Source organism: Petaurus breviceps, unplaced genomic scaffold, assembly GCF_028583685.1.
Source record: "Petaurus breviceps papuanus isolate PSGF00001 unplaced genomic scaffold, PetGlider_PUasm1.0 90696, whole genome shotgun sequence".
NCBI lineage: Eukaryota > Metazoa > Chordata > Mammalia > Diprotodontia > Petauridae > Petaurus > Petaurus breviceps.
The window spans coordinates 9596100-9616992 of NW_027187314.1; the positions used below are offsets into that span (position 1 = coordinate 9596100).

At 37.4% G+C, this 20893-nt stretch overlaps 1 long non-coding RNA gene across 1 annotated transcript; it reads right to left on the reverse strand.

Moving 5' to 3' along the window:
- Positions 1-735: 735 nt before the first annotated feature.
- LOC138144296 (uncharacterized) lies at positions 736-20185 on the reverse strand. The gene is made up of 4 exons (XR_011163913.1): positions 19775-20185; positions 10448-10602; positions 7155-7275; positions 736-997 (listed from the first exon to the last, which is right to left on the reverse strand). It is a non-coding gene; the product is annotated as an uncharacterized lncRNA (long non-coding RNA).
- Positions 20186-20893: the final 708 nt, after the last annotated feature.

Here is a 20893-nt window from a genome sequence, read left to right on the forward strand (position 1 = left end):
CCAAGGTGGGGGAGGGGAATGCAGCCTGTATAAATACATGCAGATTGGAGATGAAATATTATGTACAAGGAAGAAATAGAAAGTAGGGCAGTTTGACTGGAATGTAGCATATGTGAAGGAGAATAACATGAAATCAGCCTAGGAAGAAAGCGGGGTTGTAAAAAAAAAGTTTTAAATGCAAAATGGAGTCATTTGTATTTGATTCTTTAGACAACAAGGTGTTACCAAAGCTTATTGAGCAGGTCAAGTGATATGATTAGTTCTGTGCTTCAGGAAAATCAATGTGGCAGTTGTGCATAGAATTATTTGGAGAAGAGAGATAATGGATGCAGGGAGATCATTTTCAATTATATTATACTTCATATTTGAAAGATTTTTTTCTTCTATAAATATCATTGTACAGGACAGGCAATATAAGGTAGTAGCACCATCTCTGTAGGATCTAAATTCGAATCCTACCTCTTATGTTTGCTATGTGTGTGCCATTAGTCCAAATCACAATCACCCTGTGCCTTTGTTTCCTAATCTGTAAAATAAGGAGGATCCCATCACAGCCTACTCCTCCCCAGGGATGTATAGGATGTTCCAGAAGGACTAGCACCTCTGGTGTGAGGGCTTACCAAGCTCTTTTCAGGGTTGCTCATCTTCCTTTGGTGTCCACTTCTCACCTAACTCCACCTCTGGCTCTAAGAAGCTGTAGCATACATAGCAGCCATAATCCAGTAAACCATCTTGGTGGATGGGCTAACCCAGGTTGAGGGGAAATGACAGGCCTCAACCCCACAGGGTAGGATGTCTACCCCAAGCTCATGAAGACTGCCCCCAGCAGAGTGGGAAGATGAAAATAAGTTGTTCCAATAGCCATGAAGGCATCTGAAGCAGGTACTGGGAAGTGCTTAGAGTTTAGGCAGATATCAAAGATACCAAGGTCACGATGGCATCCTGGGCCAACACTGGTCATTGTGAGTTTTGTCTTGCCACCGTACTTCTGACGACTCTGGAAGAGAGAGTGAGGTGGTCAACTTTGTGCAACTCTGCTTTATTTAATCTAATTCATGCAAAGTCAAGACATCACCCTGAGATATCACTGGTCCTCTTCAAAAATGAAGTATAAACAACTCCTCACTAATGCCCATGAAAGCATCAGGGTTACATGCCAGCCCCCCTCTCCCAAAATGAGTATACCCATACTTAGATTTTTCTTTACATTTTTTCCTCCTCCATACCATCTCCTACACTCTAACCCAAGCTCAGTTGAAAGTACTCCCAGCATGAGAATAACAGCTGGGTCATGTGGCTGTTTTTGAATTGGTGGTTGATTAACAGTTATTTTTAAGCATCTCCTATGTGCCAGGAACTTTTCTGAGGATGTAAAGACAAAAGCAAAAATAGCTCCTGCCATCCAAGAACTTATATTCTATCATGAGAGACATTCACATGCATAGGCATTATACATTCGTGTGCATGTGCAAAGTACATGCAACAAAAATTTGGGGAAGGGAGCTATTAAAACTAAGAGAGAGTGAAAGGGAAGTCAAAAGTCAAAATTCATCTAGAAGTTGGTGCTTGAGCTGAATCTTGAAGGAAATTAAGAGGTTCTAAGAAATGGAGGTGAAGAAAGAGGTAGCATCTTCCAGGCATTGGAGACAGTCAGTGCAAGGGTTCAGAGACGGCAAATGAAGTATTGGGTATGAAAAACAGGAAGAAGGTCAGTTTGATTGACCCTTAAAATGTGCAAAAGAGAGTAATGTATAACCAAGCTGGGAAGGTAAGTTAGGATCATCTTGTAAAGAATTTTGAATTCCAGAGGTGTTTATATTTGACCCCGAAGATGAAAGGAAACTAACAGGTGAAAGGTATTTATTGAATAAAGGAGAGAGTGGTCTCAAACTTACAGTGGTAGCTACAAACATTCATCCCATGTTGGAATTCACTTTCAAGAATGGCATAATCAATGAACAAGTCACTCGCTTGCAAGATACGGTGTCTCAGACCTGAGATCAATCTATTGCTAGACTAGGTCACTCTTCAGATCTGACTCCTTCCTGGGCTCAGTAACTATTCCTCTGGTGACTTTCTTGAGTTTTCAAAGTTCACAAGGTCTCAGCTTGGTCTTTTCCATTTTGATACTCATTCATATAAGAATTGAAAAGAAGAAACACAAAGAGAAAAGGAAATGTCTTTCATGGCCACATGTTGACTGAGGGAGGTAGACAGGCGAGTTGACCTAAAATCTCTCTTCCCACCAGAGGCTAATACCATTTCTTCGCTCATTGCCACTGGGAAAGAGAATGACTAAGTTTCTCCACTGGAGTATTTTGTAATATACTCTCATTTCTATCTCAATAGCTTTTTTAGATATTGATAGTTTTGTTATTGTTGTTTATGTTTTTTTTAACCAATCAGTAAAGCAAACAGGAACACCCACAAATGTTCTTAAGTGGGAACAAATTCCCCTGTTATACATAATCACACTTCCAGAAGCAAGATCACCAAACCCCTTTCTGCATATGCTCTGTGGACTGCTTCCCATAGGCCAGTATCCCTATTACGTGTACATATAGGTGTATAATGAGAATCAAACACTTATACTAAAGTTAACAGTTTTGTTAACATTGAAAATGTTGCAATGTCACTGGCTTATTCACTGTCATAATATCACTGCAAACTACATTGTTAAAATAACTCAATAATATGTATGAGACAAGGGGAAAAAAAGATACATTGTGACATACAATTCCCAGAGTGACTTTCCTCTGACTTCTGAATTCTTCTAAATGTACATTAAAAATTTATGGGGGAAAAAATTGAAAATGGTCTCCTCACCTACAAGCAGAAGCCTCTACTGAGGCCATTGCTTAGTTGTTAAAAAGTTAATAAAATGAATGGATGAGTCAGTACCATTCATTCAGCCTCTGGGTGAATACATAATATAGAAAGACTGAAATAGTTCTCTCTAAAGTGATGTCAGCTGTCTGAGACTTAGCCCGTTTTGTGGTACCTGCATGATGTGACTGCACTGTCATTCATCATATATCACCACATTTTTTCTTGCTGATTTGAGATTCATTCAAAATTTTACTGGAAATATGATGACCTGTACTTTTAATTTTTTGTTTTTGAATTAAAATTACTTAAATGAAACAGTGATTTAGAAATCTGAAAATAGATTGAGTAAGTAAACTAAATATTTTATAGCAATGAAGCACATAATCACCATAACTTACATACACCTAGACTGACGGAAAATAAATGTTTTGTAGTCCCTGAAATTTCAGTGGCCTGATCTTTGCCAAGTAAAATCTTTGCTTTTCCTCCACCAACAAAATCCAGATACTAATCTCCTTCATGTGTTACCACCATAAGTTATTAAAACATCAGAAAGAAATTTTTTGCAAACCTATCTTGCTGCAAAATATTTCAAATCTTATGATGGTGAAATAGTGACATCTTATGGCAAGAATTAGTAAGAAACTCTCTAAAGCTATGGCAAGCTAAGAGAGAAAAGGCAAATAAATGAAAACTCTTATTAATGATTTGTCTTCACAGGCAAAATGAATTTTCTGATTGTGCCTTTTGGCTAGAAGACTACTTTCTTGGATGATGTCTTAGAACTACATTTGCCATAAAGATTAGAACTAAAGAATTTAATTCTCAATATAAATTCTCTCAAGAGAAAAATAGGTCAGGGCCCTGTTAAAAATAGATTCTGTAAGCCCAGTGTTGGAAACTGGGGGTGGGGAGAATCAATAACTGAGATAAATTTAGATTTTTTAGAAATAATTTACCTATCACATATGTATTACTATGTTTCTTTATTACTATGCCCAATATTCCATTAAAAAGTGTGACTGTATGATCCTGGGTGAGTCATTTAACCTTCTCAATGACCCCAGCTCAAAGACTAGAAACTGCAGAATAGATCATCAGTGAGAAAAACTCCTTATACTGATGAAATCAATCAAGAGACATTTATTAAGTGCCTACTGTGTTCTAGGCACTCTGTATGCAAAAAGAGGCCAAAGACAGTCTCTGCCCTCAAGGTGCTTACAATCTAATGCTGGAGATAACATGCAAACAAATATATGCAAAGCAAACTACATACAGGATAAATAGGAAGCAATTAACAGAGGAAAAGCACTACAATTGGGCAGTTGGAAGGATTTTTGTTGGGACTTAAAGGAGACCGAGGAAGGTGAATAGTCAAGTGATGGAGAGAGAGTATTCCAGTCATGGGGTAGAGCCAGAGAAATTCCTCTGATATTAGAGATGGAGTGTCTATTTTGTAAGATAGCAAGGAAACCTGTGTCACTGGATTGAAGAGTACATGTTGGAGGTAAGGTATAAGAAGACTGGAAAGTGGGGGGTGGGAGTGAGGGACATAGATTATAAAAGACTTTGAGTGGGGGCAGCTAGGTGGCTCAGTGAATAGAGCACTGGCCCTGAAGTCAGGAGGACCTGAAATTCAAACGTGACCTCAGACACTTAACATTTACTAGCCATGTGACCTTAGGCAAGTCACTTAACCCAATTGCCCAGCCTCCCCCCTCCAAAAAGGAAAAAAAAAAAGACTTTGAATGCCAAACAGTTTCTTCTGGCAATATCATTTGTTCACAAATGAATCAACAAGAAGATCAATAGTCATTAGGTATACATAGCTTCGGGAAGGTTCTCTGATTTGTGTCAGATACATGCTCTAGAAATCAGTGTTGCCTGGGTTGGGAATAAGCTAACTAAATAAATTGAATTAAAGCTTATCTTTAAAATGTTTTACTTCAGCAACATGGGCATGGACTGCATAGATTGCATATTCCTATATGTTCAATTCCTGAATATATTCCCAAATATGTACATAGTAACAACCTTCCTAAATATGTACATAGTAAATAGTTTTCATTATTTAGATTACTCTTCTACCTCAGCGATAGAGAAGTTTGCTATCTGGCCAGGTCATGTAGCCAAAACATGACAGAAAAACTATCCAAGATGTGTAAGCCTGAGGACTACTTTGGGTGATTCATCAGTGGTCAAATAATGCTGCCAAAGAGAATGAAGAAATACTTACTAAAGATTATTTAGTCCAAGGCAAAAACTAAAGGCCTTAGAGACACAGGTGGTGTTTTCATCTTTGCTTCCAGTTGGATACAGGGGTTTTGGAAGAGAAATGGAGATCTGGAACAGCTGGCCAAAAAAAAAAAAATGGTATCCGAAAACAAGTTTTCAAATTCCAGCCCATGGCTTAATACAGAGCAATGTGGAACTTTTGGCCAGGGATGGAGTGCATATAATAAGGAGTGGTAAAATTATACTTATCTGGAGTCTTGAAAAGCTAAGTAAAGGGGATTATAATTAAAAACATGAGAGAGAAATATCTACCAGTACATCTACCAAGATAAATCCTAAAAAGAGTAGATGGAACATAAGCATTAGGAAAATAAGAGTGGAGATGGTCAGTAATTTACCAGGACAAAATCCAACGAAAGAGTCAGGAATAAAGCCCATGGTCTCAGATATCTGTAGACAAGTATGTAAAATATAAATGAAGATGAAGTAGCTATAATAAGTAGGAGACAAATTTAATTTCATATATAATACTGAGATTTGGGAGGATGGGACTAAAATAAAGCTCTAAGAGGGCATACTTTATTCAATGGAATAGAGCATTTAAAGGAGGGGGAGGGTAGATTAGCATTGTTTAGAAAGTTTACCGATGTGGAGCACATTTGGATGGAGACCAACAGGGAGAAACAATATCATCATGTGGCATAATACAGACCACCTGGACCAAAGTTAAAATAAACCTGGTATGATAAAATGCTGTAATGATACAGGAACCTCAACCTTCCAGATTTCTACTGGATTTCTCTCTTTGCCAAAAGCAGTGCAACTAACATACTCTCGGCTTGCCTTAATGATAATCTGATCCTACCAAAAATAAATGAAGCAATTGAGAGGAATTGATATTCTAATAATTCTATCCTAGTTAGATCTAGTGTTAGCAGAACTAATTCTAACCAAAAAAACAAACAAAACAAAAAACCAACACTAATTTCTAAAGTAGATATGATAGAGAAAGGTAGCATGTCTGGCATCATCTACGTGCACCTTAGATTTTAGGAGAACATAATGCAAAAGGTTCAGAGAAGAGGCAAGAAGGATTCAGTAGCCTACTATTTTAGAGGATAATAATTAAAGGCACAGAGCTCTCAAGAATTAAACCTGGAAAAGAAAAAAAGGCACAAGTAATGAAGATTGAAAATTCCAATTGTCTAAAAAGAACTAAAAAGTGAATTCTGAAGAAATTTAGGAAGTCACTTAGATTTTTGAAAGACCCTCTTAAAAGAAGATGGACATAAAAGGACATGGAGGATGAGTGGGAAGATAGAACAACACCACAAAAATGATTTCAAGAATTGTAAAGCTCAAAACGAGACAAACCCAGCGATGAATAACAAGAAAAAACAAAAAGGGATATAAGTGTATTTGGTGGGGTAGCTACACTGGGGGAAAGAGGACTATCAAAGGTGGGATAGAACCATTGATCAGAGTAGATGAAAATGAAGGATGAAGAGAAGGTAGAACTCAATACCTCTTAATATGCTTCCATTTTCTCTGCCAGAGACAATGATCTGGCTACTGGAAAGAAGAGAACAGAAATGGATAATAGGGAGTTGAAACAAGAGATAATCATGAAAATGGTGAGTACATAGGGTCTCTTTATGAGCTAAGCTCACCAGACACAAATGAACTATATCCAAAGATACTAAAAGAAAAGGTTTTGCTTACTGTTAAGCACTACCAATAATCATCGAAAGATCATGTTGATTAGGAAAGTTACCTCAGGACCAGGAAAGAGCAAATGCTCTCGATTAAAAAAAGAAGAGACTGAAGTCTGTAAACCCTAGGCTAGTGAACTTGACTTCCATGCCTAGCAAAATGATAGAACATATCATCCAAGGGGATGGTAAATGAACATTTAGAAAAGGACGTTATAAAGGCTCAGACGTCAGGAGCAACACACTGACTCCATCAAACAGTATCAATCGAACCAAAATTCTTTCAGGGAATGGAAGCTGAACCAAGGAACATTTACTTTGAACAGTTAACATTGACACAGGCAAAGGGAAGCTACATAGAAATGAAATTACCATTACCCATGTAGTCAGCACCAGGTCACAGATCACTTGACCTTAGAGATACATGGAGGCACAGCTGTCTCTGGAGCATTTGCCAACTGGGAAATACACAGATACTGTTCAGGGTCAACAGCTGTATCTGGAGAAAATAAGAGATAAATGGAGGTGGGAGCCTTTTATACACCAAGAAACATGATTCAACATATAACACTGAAAGGATGGTCCAATAAGAATTGATTATTACAATATGAGGGTGGCTAGGTGACTCAGTGGATAGAAAACTGGACCTGGACATGAGTTCAACTCTTGTCTCAGACACTTACTAGCTGTGTGACCCTGGGCAAGTCGCTTAACCTTATTTTGCTTCAGTTTCCTCCTCTATAAAATGAACTAGAGAAGGAAATGGCAAATCACTCCAGTATTTTTGCCAAGAAAATCCTAAATGGGGTCACAAAGAGTTGGACATGAGTGTAAATGACCAAACAACAACAACAACATAATGTAATTGAATAGCAATGCTGAAACGATTGAATCTGCATGATGTAAGCAATCTCAAGGATATAGGCCAAGGAATAGGAGAATTTTTTTATATTAAGCCAAGAAAAAAATGGAAATATTTTACATAGTTCATGTATCTATCCCAAGGTACATACTAATGAGGTTCTGTGGGACCAACACAAAAACAATGATACATAATAGACTGCCACACTAGCCCAATTCCCTGTTTATTGACAAGGAATTACCAGGCTGGTAGATCAGGATAATGTTATAGGTATAGCTTACTAAGATTTTAGCAAAACCCTTAAGTTTCTCATGAAATCATTTTAGACAAAACAAAGAGAAATTATCATTTCTCTCCTATATTAATAACCAATTACTGAATTAGGGCTAAGGTTTTTACCCTTTTCTACTTCCTCATTCTCAAATCAGCCCTTGTAGGTTGTATCAGCCTTTGAAGTGCAGGATTAATAATGAGAGAGAAAACTCAGCTCTGCTCAAAAGGTAAAGAAATTTTAGTTTAGGTGTATTGAATTCTAACCCATTGTGTTTTACTCAGACGGGTCTGGGAAGACGTGGATTCTCCCTTTTGCCTAGATCACCCTAGATGGGGGATATGGATATCATTAAGTAACTTTGACCAAAACTGAGTGATCAGTCATGTCCCCCTTACTCTCATTTGAACAAGTTCACCTCTCATTGTAATATTCATTCTCTCTCTTTATTTGTTAGCCAACCAGAGTCAATTGTCACCCTCAGGAACACCCACTCTTTCAAGTGCATATAATCATTGAGAAGGTTTCATGAGGCGTCTTTGGCATTTGAGAATATCACTGACCCTTTGTATTATTTATATGCTAGCAGGATTAATAAAATGATTAATTACCCAGAAATTACATCTCTGTAACTTTATACAAGACAATTGTCAGCTAGACAACCGTGTTGAGATGTGATTAAATGACTAGACCTAAAGAGTAGTGCTTCATGAATCAAAGCTAGAGGGAGGCCTTTAGTGGAAGGCCGTAGAGATCTGTGCTTTTTAATATTTTTATCAATGATTTGAACAAAGGCATAGATGGGGCTGGTTATGAAATTTTCACTTGACACAAAATATGAAGGGATATCTCACTTATTGGATCAGTCAATAAATATTTTTTAAGAGCCCACTATGTTCTTTTAAATACTATACGAATATCAGTAATCGTTATCACTAGACATTTTTTCATAAATGGAAAAATCGCTGGACGTTTTTAAATAATGAATTTCCATCTCCAAGATTATCTGTATGCTTTTAATTGACAAATTCATGTTTTTATTTTCTCACTTTTCATTCTCCTAACTTTTCTTTAACTTGTCGCAGAAGGAAAATTACATTCAGAAATAAGTGAAGTAAAAGCTAAAGCCACAATTAAAATATTATCTAAGTTATTAAAATTTAAAACACACACGGGGAAAAACATAACTTTTACCTTTGGGATCAAGAAAAGCTTCAAAGATAAGGTAGCCATTGTGCCAAACCTTGAAAGAAGATGAGGCTTTAAGTCTGGCATTAATGAGAAGGAACTATGGTTCAGGTGTGGGGAATGGCCTGCATTGCAGGCCTATGAAAGTGTAGGACTAGGGGCAGTCAGTTGGTGCAGGGCATATAGCACTGGCCCTGGAGTCAGGAGGACTCACTGAGTTCAAATTCAGCCTCAAGCACTTACTAGCTGTGTGACCCTGAGCAAATCACTTAACCCCAATTACCACCAACCCTGCCCCTTCCCCAACAAAGGAAAGTGCAGGATTAGATTGAGGAAAAGTTAATAGTACCGTTTGGCTGGTATTTATGGTGTAAAAAATAAAATAAGGGGAAATAGGGACAGTATAGAAAGAGAGTAATCCTCTATCTCCATCACTAACTCAAACTCAGGGGAGAATTCCTCTTGAAGAGCTTCCCTAATCTCCCCCAGGTAAAACTGAGAAATGCTTCAATTAACTTGTACTTTATCTCAATTTCTCCCTTGCATTTGTCAAAAGAATATAAACTCCTTGAGGGTTAGGAACAAGTTCATTTTTCTCTTTATCATTGTATCCCAAGCTCCTAACACAATGCCTAGAATATAACTGGTGCTTAATTAATGTTTGTGGATTAATTGTTACCATTTATTGTACTTACCCTTGTATATTACCCATTCCTTTCTTAAATGTTTTTAAGTAAGTAGATTATATATTTCTAAGTAGGCAGCCTCAGAAAAGGGGATAGAGTCAGAACCAAGAAGACCTGGGTTCAAGTCCTGCCACTACTACATATTGGCCTTGACCTAGGCCAATCATTGGCTTTGTCAGGGATTGGGGAAAGTGACTTGCCCAGGGTCACAGAGAACTCAGGGTAACTCTTGGAGACTATAAGCTACATTGATAGAGGGAATTTCCTCATTTAAGAGTTACCAGTATCAATTAAATCACAAGTCTAGTACCTATCCATAAATAGAATATAAACTTCTTGAGGGCAAGGGCTGGATCATTTTTCATTTTGTGCAGTCATAATAACTGGCATTTATGTAGTACTTTAAGGTTTGCAAAGCACTGTGTGTGTGCCCAAGTGCATGCATGTAATTTTATTTGATCTTCACAACAACCTTGTCAGGTGAATAATAAAAATATTTATTGGACATAGCATAGTGTTTTCTACTAGGTACATCTACCAATGGTTGAATAAATATTCATCAGTCAATTAGTTAAGGGACATGACATGATCTTAATTAGAAAAGGATTTCTCATCACAGGACTGTTAACCCATCTAACCTCATCATTTAAAAAAAAAAACGTACCAAAAATTAAGGTCTGTGAGATGGAAATTTCTTGAGGCCCCAAATGAAGTGAAAGTTGAGGTGAAATTTCTTGAGGGCTAGTCCTCCTCCCGAGGGGGCTGCTTTCAGGGCCTACTGTCTGTTGATCCAATGGAATTGGCCTGGAGGTGTCTGCACTTCACTCAGGCCAAACCACAGGGAAAACAGAAATTTACATGAGAACTTTATTATATATTTAAAAGGAATAGCAAGTTGTACGTAATAGACATGCAGTTTCATGAACAATCATCTTTTTTATCATGTTATGGAAATGCTTGTTTTATTCCAAAAATTAAAAATAAAATAACTTTTAAAAGAATTGTTTTATTAAAATAAAGAATTTGGAAATTTCCTATTCAAATACTATATTTGAAAATCCAGCAATTAAGACTTCATACTTTATTTTTAGAATTTCATAACATTTTGTTTCATACAGTCGATACATGGTAGTATAACACTTCTCAACTCCAAGGTTAACCAAAAGACAAGTAAAAGAGTGAGTGCCTTGATGTTCATCTGCACAATATATACAAGAAATAATAGACAGGAGCACAGGGTGTGTTTAACACTTTAGTCATCAATCATAGGAAAGTTTCAATCCTTGGCAACCATTTTACATCAAGAGGCAATTTATTCCAATGTGATGGCAAAGAGATGGTGAAAAGCCTGTTTTCTGTTGGCATGTTGAAAATTGCAAAATAAATCTTCAGTAGTATTCACCTGAGCTCTCAGACAACAAACGAGTCAAATATACTTGCTATGGCATATGACTAATAGCACATATTATATATCAAGCAACGTGAGTATTTTTTCCTCTTAAGGTAATCCATAGCCAAACCAATTACAGCAAAACATAATGATGCATAAATTTAGCCTCTTGGGTTGTAAATTTGTGAAGCTTATTTAAAAGTCATTAAACTAAAGAAATCAGATTTATCTGTACTCTGCTTTAGAGCAATAAATGGCTTTTGTTTAATCATCTTATCCTTTAAAAAAAAAATCTAATACCCAGTTACCTTAAACTTCACACTTTTCCTAGGTCATTCATGACTGCAAAATCTCATTAGGCCTATAAATGAACAAAGTGCTCTTTGAATTACAAATATATATATATATATATGTGTGTGTGTGTGTGTGTGTGTTTCTGTGTACATGTGTGTACATAAATATGTGTATACATACACACATGCACACAAGTGCACATGCGTACATACATATATAAATATATATGGGGGGTTGCCTTTTTTGGAGGGCAGTTAGGGTTAAGTAACTTGCCCAAGGTTACACGGCTAGTTTATTTTTTTGTGGGTGTTAAGTGTCTTAGGCCGGAACCGAACTCGGGTCCTCCTGACTCTGGGGCCAGCGCTTTACTCACTGTGCCACCTAGCCGCCCCAATATATATGTTTTGAAAGATATAGCATTTAATATTCTCTAAAAGCAAATTTGAGAAAGATGTCTATGAATTGGGAAAGCAGGATGTAGGGTCAATTTGACAGCCTATGAGCAAGATATTAGTTACTAATCAGAATCTCAAAAAATGGTCACTTAATGGAGACAGAGAAGAGAATGCCACTATAGGCTGTCAGAATTGCATATCTAAAGATAAAAGATAACTCAGAGGCCATATAACCCAAATACTTAATTTTATAGATGGGGAAATTGAGAGGAAAGGAGAGTTGTGACTTATATAAGGTCACACACATTAGAGGCAGGATTTGAATTGAGTGCAACTGGGTACAAATCCTGGCAAATCACTTAACTGGGTGTTGTGGTTAGATTGCTCCCAAGAAACTTGCTAGCTGTGTGACACTGGAAAAGTCACTTAATATCTCTTAACTTCTGTTTTCTCATCTATAAAAGGAGGATGATACTAGGTAATAACAGGGTTGCTGTAAGGTTCAAATGAGATAATACTCAACATGCCATGTAAGTGCTAGCTATTGTTATTACTTAATTCCTCTTAGGTCTCTAGTGTCCTCATCTATAAGATGGGGGAGTTGAACTAGATGTTTTCAAAAGTTTTAATCATCTCTAGATTCTATAATCCAGTATACCAAACTATTAGGTCTCATCAGATCAAAAGATGATAGATACTTAAGCTTCCTATAGCTTTTGGAAATCTAGATCTAGATACTTTAACCTCCAGGCAAATTATAGAGTAATTGGTTGAGCACCATTGGGGTTTGTCTTCTATGGTCTCTTCTTCAAGCATTTCTTTTTCCAATATTTCTACCCTTTCATTCATTTCTTCATCTCTTTTTCTTTTATGGAGGGGGAAATGGAAGGTGATTGGGGTTAAGTGACTTGCCCAAGGTCATACAGCTAGAAAGTGACAAGTATCTGAGGCCGGATTTGAACTCAAGTTTTCCTGACTCCAGGGCCAATGCTCTATTCACTGTGCCACCTAGCTGCCCCTTCATCTCTTTAGAAATCATTTTGCCCTTTGATCTATTCCTGATCTCTGCTTTTCAAGGGCTATTAGCTATCTGAAAATAATAATCACTGATAGGATATTAATGGCTGCTGACAATTTTGTATTCCCCTTCCAGGGTTATTTGCACTTTTACAGGGTAACTGCATCCTGGAAATATGAAGCCGTGATCCAAAGGTCTGAAGCATTAATTGTAGGATTTCCAGACAATGGCCTTCAAATTACACAGAGTAGGTAACTACAACTTCCCTGTCTTCCTTCAGGACCCAGCTAAAATCCCACCTTCTACAGCAAGCCTTTCCCAACCACTCAATTCTAGTGCCTTCCCTCTCAATTATTCCTAATTTATATAGCTTGAATTTATATAGCACTGAATTTATATTATATATTATATAGCACCTAATTTATATAGCACTGAATATAGCTTGTTCATACATATTAGGGTGGAGGGAGGCTTTTTATCTCCCCTACTAGATCACAAGCTCCTTGGGGGCAGGGACTATTTTTGCCTTTCTTTGTATACCCTGCATTTAGCATGCTGCTTGACACAAAGTAAGTACTCAATAAATGCTTACTGACAGACAATTCTACCTGTGTATGATTATTCTAAGCTCAGTACCTATAAGGGTAGAGGGGCAAAAGAAATGTCCCCTGATCAAAAGTATCGTTCCCCACTGTCCAGCTATAGGTGCTGAAATGTTCAGAGGAGACATTACTGGGTTAAGGCATTGTCTTCCCTAGAAGTCCCCCTTGAAACTGAAAACATCACTTAAAGCAATATATCATTTATTTAATGCTAACTGAGCATCAATTGTCTTCTCAGAAATTATCAAATCAGTCTTTAGAGGGTCTAGGAGCTATAAGCTGAAGCTTTCATTGGAAATAGATCAAAAAGATCTGGAGGATGGGGACTTTAATAACGTAGGGAGGACAGGACAGAAATGTGTACTGTATTGGGGAAGTCTGGGCCTTCACAAACTGATTGGAGTGAGGGAGTGTACTGAAAAGAAGAAGAAGAAAAAAAGAGAGGTGACAGGATAATAATAAGAATAATTGATACTTGGGGCAGCCAGGTGGTACAGTGAGTAAGAGCACCAGTCCCAGAGTTGGGAGACCTGGGTTCGGTTCCGGCCTCAGATACTTAACACCCACACAAAATAACTGGCTGTGTAACCTTAAGCAAGTTACTTAACCCCAATTGCTTAAGAAAAAAGAATAATTGACATTTATTTAATGCTTTAAAGATTCCAAATGGAAATGCAAATTAAAACAACTCTGAAGTACCACATCACACCTAACAGATTGGTTAACATGACAAAACAGGAAAACGATAAATACTGGAGATGTGGGAAAATTTGAACACTAATGCATTATTGGTGGAGTTGTGAACTGATACAACCATTCTGGAGAGCAATTTGGAACTATGCCCAAAGAGCTATAAAAATGTGCATACCCTTTGATCCAGCAATACCACTTCTAGGGCTGTATCCCAAAGAGATGGGAAAAAGACCCACATGTACAAAAATATTTATAGGAGCTCTTTTTGTGGTGGCAAAGAATTGGAAATTGAGGGGATGGCCATCAATTGGGGAATGGTTGAACAAGTTGTGGTATATAAATGTAATGGAATAATACATAATCTTATGTTCCATAAGACATGATGAGGAGATGGACTTCAGAAAAACCTGGAAATATTTACATGAAGTGATGCTGAGTGAAGTGAGCAAAACCGGGAGAACATTGTATACATTAACAATAACATTATGTGATGACCAACTTTGATAGATTTAACTCTTCTCAGCAATATAAGGATCTAAGACAATTTCAAAAGACTCATTATGGAAAATGCTATCCACATCCAGAGAAAGAACTATGAAGCATACTATTCTCTCTCTCTCTCTCTCTCTCTCTCTCTCTCTCTCTCTCTCTCTCTTCCTCCCCTCTCCCTCTGTTTCTTCTTTCTCATGGTTTTTCCCTCTGGTTCTAATTCTTCTTTACAACTTGACTAATGTGGAAATAAGTTCAATATGACTCTACATGCATAGCCTACATCAGATTGCATGCTGTCTGTCTTGGGGAGGAGGTGTAGAAGGAGGGGGAAAATTTAGAACTCAAAATCTGATAGAAGTGAATCTTGAAATCTAAAAACAAATAAATTTTAAAATATATTCCAAATGCTTGACATTCATTATCTCATCTTTTCTGGAAAACAACCATAGCAGAGCTGTCATATGGATTAAATAAGATACTGTGATATTAATATCCTCTTTTTATAAATAAGAAAACTGAGGCTCATGGAGGAAATGTATTTACCTGAGGTCACAGAACTAAGTATTCAAACCCAGCCCTTGTCTGTCTCTGGCAGGAAATCCAGATCATCAGGATTGTTTTTGGCATGAATTCTTTTAAAGGGACTACCTTTTTTCTGTGGATATTGGAAGAAGAGTTTTGGAAATCCTTGTCATTAGAAAGGAGCTACCTACACTTTTTTTATTCATAATAGATACATAATAAGTGTGTGTTTACTTAAAAGTACTGATAAAGGTGGCTGTAATTCAAAGCATCCTTTTTGTTCATTAAACTTAATGAATACTGACTAAACACATAGAACGCCATTAAGCACCATAGGATGGTCTAGGACTATTCAACTCAGCATCTTTAAAGCAGGTACAATGAGGTCCTGTGCTAAAATCCTATTCTGATGCTCTTTTATGGTATAGGTCTTTCTCAAAAGCAGAGGAAAAGCACAAAGTTTTATGGGTTCTCTGTGAACCCAGAATCCACATAACTAAGTTTGGAGATGCTCAGCAAATTCCTTCATATAACAAAGGCAAGAAGAAGAATGAAAGGCAATATGGTACAATAGAAAGCAATCTAGATTTGCAGTTAGGAGACCTGGGTTTTACCACATAATACCTTGTGACCTTGGGCAAGTCACTAACTCTTTGTTGGCCTCAGCCTCCTCATCTGTAAAACAAGAAAGTTGGACTGAATGACTGCTTAGTCTACATTTCTGAGCCTGTGAAAGTTGATTGCCAGGTAGTTCATTATTTTGGCACCAGCATCCAACAGAAATTGCCTACAAAGGTACAGAGAGAGCTATGATCAGAACCAGCAGAGAAATGTCTACACTAATGAAATCTCCTTTAAGAATTATTAAATGCACAAGGCACTGTGGCATCAGGGAAGGTCAATGATCTCAATGCATGAATAGTCTATAATATATGGAATTGTTTTACTCATGGAATTGAGCCCAAGTGACTTCTGGCAGAGTTTTTAAATGAAGACAGTTTAAAGGTGCAAGAATTAAAGAAGGATTAATAGTTTTCTTCCCATAAATTTAGTAGTAGCATGTCTTCCATGTACTGAAAATTGGAGTTCTGTAGTTCTTCTTATGGCAATATATCAAAGATTCCAGATTCTTCAAACATTTGAGCATTTTCTAATTGTTATGGTGCTGGGCACTGGAGAAGGATGTTGACACCTACCTCTATGAAAAAAGAATGGAAAGATCTCTTTTCACAGAAGTAAGCCATTCAGCAGCTATCAGAGATAAACTGTGAGTCCTGTCATACTCAACCCTAAATGCATTATATGCCCCTGAAACTCATTGTTGAAATATTGAAATAGCTACTCTTCCAGGATGGTTAAGCAGAAAAATCTAAGCTGATTTTAAGTCTTCAATTTTTAGACACTATGATGAAGGTCTACGTGTCACCTTGTTGTAGGTGAACATTATAAATTCAACATAAAGAAAAACACAATTTTGTAGGAGCACTGGAACAGTATATTGGATGTGTACCTCCTTGATCACAGGCAATATGCAAGGCTCAGATCTTACATCAAGTTCAGCCTTAGGAGAATTTCCCCCTCCCACCAAATCATGTCTCTTGGGCTCATTTGGTACTCACCCAGGATTTCCCTGATAAATCTCAGAAGAGATTTCAAATATAGTTTGTGTCTAGGTATCAATAGATCTAAATTCTAAAAAGATCACTTTTCCATGCAAGAACTCAAGATAACAATGTAAATTGCGTTCAGGACAGCTTCTGTTTTGCCCCACAAACTGAATTCTGAAAGCAAAGGATTCACAGCAGCTCATAAACAATATATTGCTCCTCCTTTTCCAATGAGTTTGACTTTCACCCCATGGATATATTGAGACCTCCAGACTTAAGGTGTTGTCCTAAGATCCACGGAGAAGAAATAATTGTGGGGTTGCTGGAGAGCCAAACCCCCAACATTCTAGTGAGTTTCTTCATCACCACAGGCTTCTTGGCTTATGATACAATACTAATGACTTGGATCTTCCCCATCTCCCCATGTCCCCAGAATGAAAACAAATTTGATGTTACTAGGGAGGCAACCCTGTTTCTTTTTTAACAATACAAATAACTAACAGGAGTTGTCTACTCATTCAGTTGTGTTCAACTCTTCATGACCCCATGGAACATAGCATGCCAGGCCCTTTTGTCCTCCACTGTGTTCCAGTCTGTCCAAGTTCATGTTCATTGCTTCGATGGCACTATCTATCCATTTCATCCTCTCCTGTCCCTTTATCCTTCCACCTTCAGTCTTTCCCAACATCAGCGTCTTTTCAATGAGTCCAATCTTCTCATTATTTGGCCAAATTATTTAAGCTTCAACTTCAGTATATGTTCTTCCAATGAATAGTCACAGTTAATTTTGCTTGAGTATTGGCTAATTTGATCTCCTTGCTGTCTAAGCAACTCTCAAGTCTTCTCCAGCATCACAATTCAAAAGTGTAGCTTCTGTGGCATTACACACACACACACACACACACACACACACACACACACACACACACAGACACCCCTGTATGTTATATGTGCCTTGTATATATGTTTGGACACATATGTACACACATTCATTATATATGTATATTATACACACATATTATACACACACATGCACACACACACCCACAGGAATAGCATAGGGCAAAATCCAGGTCTTTTGCTCCCTTTTCAGTTCATAGTTATCTCTATTGTTACTTTCTGCAGTGTCATATGCATTATCCTCTCTTCCCCAGGAGGTTGTTACTACCCAGGAATTCTCACCATTCCCCACTTTCTCTCTATTGAGATTAAGTTCCAGAACTATCCAGTAACTTGCACATGTCTAAGAAATCCTATGTCCTTTATCCAGGACATAGGATATGTTTATCCTGAACTTTTGAAGCATGATACAAAGGGTTCACCCTACCACACAGCAGTCAAAGCCAACTTAAGAAGATGTCCCCATCCTCAGAGGTGCCAGTTGGCAGACCCCACACCATCAAAAGGAAGATGGAATCAAGGTCTCAAAGTTTCATTCCCTATAACCTCATCCAGTTGAGCAGAGAACTCCCCCAATCAACATCTTATGGGGGGAAAATCTGCATATATAAAAATCAAACATAAAAAATGAATTTCCAAATTGAAATTAGAAAGTCTGCTGTAAGAAGCAAGATTACTCAGTGGCTCAGAAAAGAAGTAGGCTGTCTAGAAAACTGTTCTAATCTCCATAAGCCTTTCACATACCTGTATTTGTGTATTTGTGTGTGTATGTGCATATATATATGAGTACATGAAATAGGGACAAAAAGTTAATGACCTCCTTCCATGTAGTGCCTTCAGGAAAAATAAATTTAATCCTAACCTTCCATAGGCTTCCCTACCTACCTTCATTTCCAACTTTCATCATTCAAAGTAGCATTCAGGCCTGTCAGAACTGAGAGCATTTTTTCAATCCAGACAGAAGAATATATACTGTCATTCTGCCTTTGTAACTTAGAGGGATCTTTTTTAATGTAAACAGATATTAGGATGTATTTATTTATCAATATGAAATAAACCTAGGAAAAATCTTGAGAAAGACAGCAAGTCATGAGGCATTGTGAAGGAACTGAAAGTCAAAATGAAGGCCAGTGCATATTGCCTGCTTCTATTTCTTAGCTATCCCAACTGTGTGACCTTAGGCAAGTCACCTCCCCTCCAAGGACCTCAGTTTCCTCTTGTGTAAATTGGAGAAACTGTCCTGATGATCTCTACATTCCTTTTCACCTCTAGGATTTAACTCCAGACATTTGAGGATGTTTGTGAAAAGCCACTAAGTCCCTTTTTAAGCATACAAGTGCAGGGCCAGTAAACACAAATGGAATGCAGAGAACTCCTTATTTTCTTCAGTGCAGAAATAAAAAAGTGACCTAATATGTCAAAACTTTTCTGAGCATTTTTATGTCCTACCTAGTAGACCAGAGGAAATCATTAGAGAGAGTATTTTGATTAACATTAATTTGTACATCAGAAAAAATAAATGATTCTCCATTTCTCTGCCTTCCTTTGTTCTCACCTTCAAGTTGTTAAGGTCTTTGGAAAGAATAAAAGATGACACTTGAACAGCTCACAAATCAGGTTTAACTGTTCCCATGTCAGTTTGAGTTTAAAGTAGATTCCTTTCCTCTAACGACCCTCTCAGAGATGGTGCTATGGACCAGTTCTGGGTCACCTCTTAGAATGATTTATGCAGCATCTCTCTGAATTTTAAAATATCAGAAAATCCTACCTCCTACCTAGCTTTGTGCTGCCAGAGCAGTTATGAACAGTATATCCTTCGGCAATTTGGCAGTCCAAGAAAAGAAGTAAATATTTCTCTTTTTCCTAACTTTTTGCCACTCTGTCTCATCCCCCTACTGGATTGTAAACTCCATGAAGGCATAGACCTTCCCTAAATGCTATAAGTGGTTTAGTATTTAGAACAATGTTCTGAATATTAGGTTCTTAATAAATAAATGCTCATTGAATGACAGATTTAAAGAAACTACCTTGGAATAGAATAGAAATCAAAGTAAAGAGACAGAAAATACTTGACTTACCTAGAGAAATATGGGCAGCTAGGTGGTGCAGTGGATAGATCGCTAGCCCTGGATTCAGGAAGATCTTATTCCAAACATCAGTACATATCTGCTAATAAAAATGGTCAGACTTGGTCCGGTTTTCTTGTCAGTGGCCATCCTCTCCTTAGCTTTCCCTCCCACCAGCCAGATCCAATCTGAGGGGACCCAGGCCTCTGAACTTCTCAAGCTCCCAGGATCACCTCCAATTCTAGATGTGTCCATCTGGAGGAAAAACAAAACAAAACTGATGTCAAGAAAAAAGCAAACACAATAAAATAAAATAAAGGCACCAAACCAAATCCAGTCATAGGCTTTTCTGCAAAGGACAGGACAGGTGCTCATGCATCTTGAAACAGCTCTGCATGATCAGAGGCCAGAAAGGAAACAAGAGTAATGAGACAGGCCATTTCCTTTTATATATCTACGAAATGTTATGCTACAGCTGCATATTTTTTACAAAAGTACTTCTCCTTCCTGTTTGTATGCTATGCTTAACATGCATTAAATTAGCATATGCCTTCCCTCTCCTGCTATACTACACACAAACCAAACAAAATGAATTGCTTTGGGTATGGATGGAGGGCACATGAAAAGGGCTGGTTAAAATAAATCTGTTATGAAGCTGCTCAAGAGGTATTTACATCAACAAAAAAAAGAGCATGAAAAGAGAATATTGTCCATATAGATCTGTCAAGCCAGAAAGCTTGAGGTCTCTGGATTAGCAATTTGTGCTTGGTACGAGAGATTCTCCTTAGTGCTCATTTGAAATTATGTTTTTGTCATTTGGTGGCCTTTAATCTTTCAACACTTCTTTCCACAAGACATCTTCACTCAAAGTCATTTTATTATGATGATTATTATAATGCGATTTAAATTAGCATAATTGTTGCGGTAATTGTGCAATCATGAGTATAGAGACTAGCAGATACAATATAAGGCGAATAATACCAGAAGAAAGGAACAGAGATTCATATAAGCCAGTATCCTAAAATGAATTCACTCATAAAACCAATGACTTCAGAAGTCTTTTTTATATTAATTAAATTAAATTAAATTTTCATTTCCAAATTCTCTCCCTCCCTCCAACCATTGAGAAGA